This window comes from Callorhinchus milii, unplaced genomic scaffold (assembly GCF_018977255.1).
Source record: "Callorhinchus milii isolate IMCB2004 unplaced genomic scaffold, IMCB_Cmil_1.0 Scaffold8, whole genome shotgun sequence".
Taxonomy (NCBI): Eukaryota; Metazoa; Chordata; class Chondrichthyes; order Chimaeriformes; family Callorhinchidae; genus Callorhinchus; species Callorhinchus milii.
Genome location: NW_024704749.1, coordinates 15,518,498 through 15,527,019, shown reverse-complemented (window position 1 = coordinate 15,527,019; position 8,522 = coordinate 15,518,498). Strand labels below are relative to the sequence as shown.

Genomic DNA, 8,522 nt, shown 5'->3' with positions numbered 1-8,522 from the left:
TACGGAGGTGAATTGTCTTAAAATAATAATCCTTGTATTTGATATAATGCATTATCATGCCATGGATACATCTCTAAGTGTTTCAAAGTGTCTCAAAATGCTTATAAAACATAGTTTGAGAATCGATCAGGATCAAACGCCATGCTGTGTGTCCGTCTGACCTGAAATAGCACTCTTTTGCGTCGGTAATTTGGGCAAAAGTTCCCACCTCGCCTTTAAAAACTAACTTGTTCCAACTCAAATTACTTGCATTTGACTGAGGTAGTCAGTGGTGAAATGTAGAGGGGGGGAAAAAAAGCATTCATTCAACTTAATTGGATCTGTCATGATTGAATTATCTTAGTCTAATTTTGGGAATAGCTCATAACCGTTGCTGGTGTGTGAAAGCATGTGCTAATAGGAAACCAGCCTTATGACCTTGAATGTAATATGGTGCTTGCTAAAGCGAAACATCCTCTCTTGTTTCTTTCTGAGCGTGGCTGATTTAATTGGCCCTCGTCCTGACCATGGAAAGATTCTGTGTCCGCGGAAGGACAGTGCTCTCAGCTCCCGTCCATGGTTTGCTGCTTCTCTCCTGACGTTAATTGTTTCAAAGCCTTTTTTGTTTCAAGGTCACAAAAGGAGAGATGGCTTGGCACACTCTGTTGGCAGGATTGGGTGGGTGGGTGAGTGGCAACGAAGTGGTACGGCTAATTGTGGAGTCCTGTAGCTCAGTGGTTAGAGCACTCGTCTCGCAAGTGAGAGACCTGGGTTCGATTCCCGGCCGGGCGAAACCTTGGGCAAGTTTCTTTACTCCACACGCCTGATGTAATCCCTCAAGAAAAAAAATGACAAATTGGTCACTTGAATCCACGATTGTGTGGAACACTGCTGTATGCAATTGGCTGCCGCGTTTCGCCCACAAAATATACAGTCAATTCACTTTACAGTATATTCCGTGAAGCGCTTTAAGACGTCTAGAAGACTTGCTAAGGCGCTATATCAAATGCAAGGCATATAATTTTAACTATAGGAAACGTGAGCGTGAGAGGGGTTGGGAGAAACTCATAGGCTATCAAACTGCCTCACATACACATAAATGTTACCCTGAACCCAGTTCTCATTACTTTATGAAATAAACCATCTAAACCGCAAGCAGATATCTTGTGAACACTGGAAATAAGCAGAAATTGATCAGTTCAGACCCATTCAGAAATGATTAATAAAATCCACTCTTGGGGGTATGGTTTGTGAAGAGGGACAGATGTTCTTTAGCTTCAGGTTTCTCTTTTTTTTAATTAATGTCGAGAGAGACGAATATTCCAGTGTTTTTCAATGAACGAGGCTGAAGCAGGTGTAGTCGTTGGAATGAAAAACTCCACTTCCTGCTGTTTGTGGGACTTCACTGTGGGCAAATTGGCTGCAGCTCATTCAGAGCTAATAAAACATTTAGGAACAGTTTTCTGATTCTGTTCTCCGTATTTGGCAGGCTCATGGAAGCCAGGATAATTTTGGGTTGAAGTGACGTTCCCTTTGTACATCGCACCGATGTTACGTAAAGGGCGACCTATAAAAGCTGCTTGTGGTAATAATAATAATATAATAATAATCCTTACATCTTCTAGATGTCTCAAAGCTCTTCACAGAATACACTGTAAAGTAGCATATGGACTGTACTTGCTGCAGATTTTGATTTCTTTTAAAAGGTGCTATCTGCCTGTTCAAGTGGATCTTAAAGATCCCATGGCACTGTTTGAGATTTCCCAGTGCACTGGCCAACAATCCCCACCTAAAAGCGCTCATATTAAATGCAAGGATTATTATTTGTGTCATGGAAAATCAGCTTGTTTCCTGCTAATGGTTTGGATGGTTTCCCAGGACTTTGGATGGAAAATATTTGGTGTATTTTTGGAATTAATGAAAGGTTGTGATATCAGCACTTTGAGAATATTGTACTGATGAACTTCTTTCAAATTCTGAACACATTGACGTGCCAGATAGTGTGTTTTGTCAATACTTCTGCAGGATCAATGGGAAATGTAATCACAGAAACAGATTGAATGGAAAATGTGGTTGATTTTTGTTGGAAAAAAAAATGTGCTCCCGTCTCACAGAATGTTTGAATCAGAATTGAAGCAAAATAGTAATCTTCACTGCTTCCTGACACATTTAATCATCTGGTTCAACACAGAAAAAAAATGAGTGGAGCTATATAACTATTCCCATAGTTTCTTCCATTAATGCTGTTGAGGTTGGGTTATGTTTTCTCATCCATTTAATGCCAGCCTTTCACTGTCTTGCCATATGGGCTGTCCGTGAAGGCAGCACATTGCGTTTGAGATGTGGGGGAGTTGGCAGGATACAACAGGAACCTCCATCTGCTTGATGATCGCATGTGCTGTTCTAGTGGGTAAAACCTATGACATTTAAAGAATTTCTATTGGGCTGCCGGCCGAGCTTCTGTCACAATCATTTGCCTTTCCTCCGCTCAGAGAAACATGCCAATAAGATCCTAAAACAATGGCCAGAGGCAGCTCCAGCACATGTCTGTTTCTGCTGGAACATAACTGTGGTGATCAGGACCGAAATCTTCTACAAGAGCAAGGTGCCAGATGGAGAGATGAGATTAAATGTGTGCATTTGAGGGTACGTTTTGCCTATGTTGTTACTTGGCATCTGGAGTAAATGAGGAAGGGGTTGGAAGGTAGAAGAGAAGTGCACGACTTTGGAGTGTCGGCCTCACCCATGAGCTCAAAGTCTCAGGATGAGATTTGGGGCTTGAACCCACAACCTTCTGACTCGGAGGCGAGAATGCTGCTAACTGAGCCAGGCTGCCACCTAATCGAAAAGTTCCTGGAATTTCAATGCTGTTTTCTTGATTTTTAAAAGAACTGCAGAAAAAACAGCTTCCAAACCACGAACTGCAATTTTTTTAAAAAAAAAAACAGGTAATCGTCACGATTCTGCGCAGTCTTAAATTTTAAGACAGAAATGGTCCTGCGGGGTGAGACGTTTATTGCGATTGCGTGAAAATATCAGGCCTTCACGCGAGAAAGGACCTCTCAACGTGAAAAGGAGAAGCTCGAGAGATTATTTCTACATTTAAATTCTGATTTGATTCTTGTGACAGAATCTGACTTCATTTTTGGTCAGTTTCTAGTAATAATAAAATAATAAATCCTTAGATTATATATATATATTTAATATTTATATATTATATATTAATATCCTCGATTTTTTATATATATATACATGTAATCATTTCATTTCAGAATGAAGCCTCAAAGTGCTTCATAGGATTTAATACCAAGCATAGTGACTGTGTAGAGTACAAGTGATCATACATACACTGTCTGCAAAATATGAATTGTTGTTGTGTAGTTGTGGGCGAACTCGGCAGTGACTTTGTGCAATGTCCAGGTCAATGTCAAGGTGCTGGACCTTGGTTTAAAATCTCATCCCAAGGACTTCACCTCTGCAGTGTGTTAGGGTGTCAGCTTATCACTTGGTTATCCATAGAGGTAACTCCAAAAGGATTGCCAGATAACAGACACATTCTGCGGGGGCTGGGGAACTGCGTCAGTCAGCAGGCAAAGCATTGCCACTGACGAGAGAGATTTGTGACCATCACATTGAATTGCACCTCACCTGAAGCGATCACTGTCACCGGTCTGAAATGTCCTACCTTGCCTTCACATCGTCGCATGACAGATACTTGTGATCATGGTGTCACAGTGCACCGCTCTGTCACAATAAATTGGGAATATCAAAGAATATTTCTATAAGTTAAACTGACTTTCAAGTTATTTTTTTTCCCCCCGTGGAACTACAAATACGACATCTGTATTAATCAGCGGGATTGATTGCAGTATTATGACGTTTCCACCTCCTGGACTTGGGAGGCATTGCTCACCCCAGGTTGAGGACCCATCTGGCTCCTTGAACAATTGCCATAGATGTTCTGCTCCAATCTGTATCGTCATGGATATCAGCGTGAAGGTTTGTACTATTCATAGGGCCAAGAACTTCATTTCAACCTCACTGAGAGTTCAAACAGTTTAACCAACATATTCTGCATTGACGGCGTGATTTATCCTTCGTTGGTTGATAAACAGTGGACTGGAAAATGGCGGCAAATAACTAGGTTACTGGCAGCGCATTAACACACACTGCTCTAATAATTGCCCCACTGCTGCCGGACCAGTTAATTGGTATCTCTCTCCATTGCCGACTTTGCAAATTAGCGAGAGTGGAATCTCGACAATTATCCACATGTTCATGACAGGCGGAGCAATGCCGCTTCCCAATGATGTGGTGAGGATTAATCAACAACAACAACAAGAACAACTTGGATTTATATAGCGCCCTCCACGCCGGACCAGAAATATCAGACAATGGAAAGTGGAGTCCTGTAGCTCAGTGGTTAGAGCGCTCGCCTCCCAAAGCGAGAGAGACCTGGGTTCGAGTCCCAGCAGGGCGAAACCTTGGGCAAGTTTCCTTACTTCCATAGTTGAGGAAATACATTTTAGTTCTGTTTTACACAGTTTACAAAAAAAACTAAGTAAAGTGACTGTTTAATTGGAAAACACATGTATAGTGGGGGGCGGGGAGGGAGCCTAACATAGAATATCCGGAACTCAATTGGTCCATTGCCTTTTCAGACGACGAGTGTCCATTTTACCATCGAAAATTATTTCTCTCCTGGAACATTGCTGCAACCGAATGGTGTTCAACGCTGCATTCAGTCACTGTAGCGAAGTGAATTGTGCGCTGTTCACTGAGTGGGTTGTAGTTCCTGCCTGGACAAGCGATGCAGCTCGCAATCACCGTAAAGCTGCTGCAGTTCAGAGAGTCTGCCACAGAGGTGAATTAAGAGAATTGCGTTCTCCAAATTGGAAGGAACTGAGAACAGAATGAAAACATGACTCGGAGCCGTAGGAGTCACAGACCACTTAGGCTTTCGCAGACAACCAGGTAATCAGCTGTGCAGTTTGAGCAGAGCTGGCAACACTGCTGGGTGTTCGTTTCCCTTGCACTGGGTTCTCAACAGCCAGTTGTGTGATAGCCAGCACAGTGACAGATTAGAAGTACTAGGTGGCAAATTAAAATGGTTTATGTTGCGTTCTGGTGATAAACCTGACTTCACTGGTAAAAATGTAATCCTGCAGAATTGATTCCCTTCTGCGAGTCCTTTTCTTATGGATCATAAAATCAGCTATTATAGAAAACAAAGGGACAATTAGTCAGTTTCGGAGACACAGTGTGACAGCCCTTTGCTGTCAAGACAACCTTATTAAATCCTTCAGAGCAGAGAACAACCAACACATTACTCCGCACATGACTGACTGGTTCAATACAAATTTCTGCCTGACAAATGTTGTCAAAGTACTAACTGGAAATGAAAGTTTCATTTTTTTTCTCTTTTGCTTTTCCCTGGTTCTTCCCACCTTTCAGGGTAGAGGTGGGAACCGAGTTCTTGGTAATGCACGTCTTTGCAATCAGCCGACTGCAGATTTATTCGTGCAAGTGTAAGACTTGTTCCTTCGGTGTTTATTCGATAGGAGACGTGTGCTGAACAAGTGGACTGAGCTCAGCGCTATAGCTTGATCACTATTTCAGGTGCAGTAAAGTAATACAACCCTGGCTGTCAATAACCTGACACAAACACACCCACAAGACTTGTGCATTTCTCCTGCTCGTGACTTGGTGACTTCTCTGGTATTCCAGTGCTCATTGTTGATTCAATCATGGTACCTGAATTGTAAGGTCAGACTAAAAGGCCTGCCTCTGATGATGAACCGTGCCTCGCACTTACAGCAAGCTGCAGGGGAAACGCTCCTGTCTCTCTGTGTTGATAATCGAGTAGACTTACCCAGCCAGCGAGAGGATTGTAATTGCGGATCATCCGAGAAGCCAGAACCAGGCAGATACTCACACACGCGGACACAGAGTTGGTTGACAATTCCCAGCTTAATATTATGGGGAGCGGAGAGGTGGGGGAGAGAGAAAATCCTCAATAACTCAAGCAGATATTTTCTTTACTCGGAGGATAATATGCTTACCAGGAAGGGTGGTTGAGGCCGGGACGATCGACTCATTTAAATAAATAAAGATGCTGTGATGGGAGGACCATAGAGTGGATATTAATCATAATCCTTGCATTTGATATGGCGACTTGTCATGTCATCTGGATGCCTCAAAGCGCTTCACGGGCTACACTGTAACGTGGAGTGACTGTGTAAATTGTGGGCGAAACACAGCTCTGCAGAGCCAAAGGGCTTTCAGAAATAGCAGTTTCAGATATGAAACTAAAATGCCAATCCCTTTCAAACATTTTTCAAAGCAGAAATTAGACCCTGCGTTTTCAAAGAGTGCGAGTAATTTATCACGTTAATTAGAATCAGAAAGGGAAGTTTCTAAGGGACCAGCAGTCCTATTGTGACAGAATGCAATTAACTTGTTCTCCCAGATAGTCATTAATGTGCAGTTATAGCAAACCTCACTTTGAATTATTTGAGCTCCACCGAGCTTTCAGCTGTCAGATCATAAATAAGTGTGAGAATACAGCTTGCCAAATCCTCTGTAACTTCGCTAAACTGACTTGTTGTCCCAGAAATAACGGATTGCAGCAGATCACAAGTCTCGGAGGAGATTGCATGACATTCCCGGCTGCTGATTCTACTTAAGCCGGTTGTAACTAACTTTCCGCGTGAGATTGGATGGGATCTTTCAGTCAGCTCCTTGTGAGCACCCGTGTGACGTTTCCAGCGCATTTGTTTTGTGGTCCACTCTTCTGTGTGATGAAAGAGTACAGTACACTACGAATTAGGAGTTTGTGTGCAGTATTTGATTCTCCAGATGTGACCCTAACCGTAACCAATGCGGTGATATTTAACAACCTTTGTGGGTTGTTGAGTCAACAACAAGATTACATTTGTATAGCGCCTTTCACGTCAGGAGGAAGTCCCAAGGCGCTGGACAGAGTACAGCATTTCACATTTTATAGTCACCCTAATATGCCCACCTGAGTTATAGGACCTTTCCTGTGAACTCTTAGATTGCACCTCATCTCTTTTCTTCAAGCAATTAGATAATTATTTAATAATAAATGTTAAATAAAGACCGCGAGTCTCTTCGCAGCACACCATACTCTGAACGGCAAAGACGCTCTTATTGCCTGCATTTTAAATGTAATAGTTTTTTCCATGAGTTTAAGCATTAAATAAAAACTGTGTGTACCTCAGTGAATCAAGTTAAGGCTGTGGAAAAGCCACCATCTCTTTGCAAACGAGCGCTAGCAAGCTGTTTCCATAGAGGTGCTTGTGAGCTCAGTGGAATGGCCGAATGAACCCTCAATTAGCCTAATAAATGACATTTCCCGCAGACTGCGAATATTAAAGAAAAGTGGAAAGCTGAACAATCGGTGAGTTGGAGAATAAACAGCAAGAGTTAAAGTAATGTAGCGTTTTTTTTNATCTTCGAGTGGTTGAACTTATTTCCCAATTCCCACAGGTCATACAGCAGCTGTTCAACCACTGTAAAATGGGCTTGAACATCTACGACAACGAGACTGAGTGAGATTGTAATCACTGTTGTGTTTTACGCTTGCGTAGTTCAAAAAGTCATCAGCTGCTCAGTCAGATGATTTCTAACTTTGTTGTAGTCATGTACTAAGGGGTCCCTGGGTCCCTAGCACAGAATGGATCGATTTCAAGATCCTCAACGTGTGTCCACAAATCCCTCCCATCCCCTGGCGCCCTCCGTTCCACCATCAGAATCCATGCTTTCAACCACTACCCTTTGAAACTCTCTCCCTCAATCCCTCGGCCTTGCCGCCTCGGTGGACAAGGGCACACAGCGCGATTACAGCACTTTCAGTAGTTTCTGAACTTTTTCGCAGGTACATGGACATATAGCACTCGATGCTCTACAACTGGCCGTGAAGAGTTACGGGGGTGAGAAATGGGTGAGCGAGCGTTATGCAATGTGCCAAGCTGCCCACACTTGTTGGCAATAAAGGAACTGCTGGGCAAAGGGTGTTGGAAGGAAAAAGCTCAAGAAAGAGCAGTTTAATTATCAGAAGCTACACCTGAGATTGAAACACGATACACGTGACATGAATAGGTGTGAACTGAAACCCAAACATGCAGTCTTCTTATTTTAACAAGTATCATTGTTCCTCAGAAGCTTCGCATGTGGCCTCGCTGAGTGTGATCGCCAATTAAACCCAGTTTGTACTGTGAGCCCCTGTTCACTGGGCACTGGGATTGAGACTCGCCCCTACTTCTTTCACATCGAACTCTTACAGCCAACGTTCAGAAGACTTTCTTCCCACCGGTCTGGGATTAATTTAAATTGCTTTTTTTTCCCCAGTATGAAATTGCCGTCTAAGTTTCATTTAATCTTCTCTGCTGTAATGGCTCCTAGTCTGTCACCCAGTCGGCAACGTCGCTTTGTCTGTCCTGGCATGAATCTGCGGGATTATAAGTTTCAAATATGTAATGATCGATTGTGCGCTAACTTTGAAAGGTTCAAGCAAAACA

General features: G+C 42.8%; 1 non-coding gene across 1 annotated transcript; it reads left to right on the top strand.

Annotated features, from left to right (window-relative positions):
- Positions 1-4,384: 4,384 nt before the first annotated feature.
- On the top strand, positions 4,385-4,459 carry trnag-ccc. Its single transcript has one exon. It is a non-coding gene; the product is annotated as a tRNA-Gly (tRNA).
- The last annotated feature ends 4,063 nt before the right edge of the window (positions 4,460-8,522 follow it).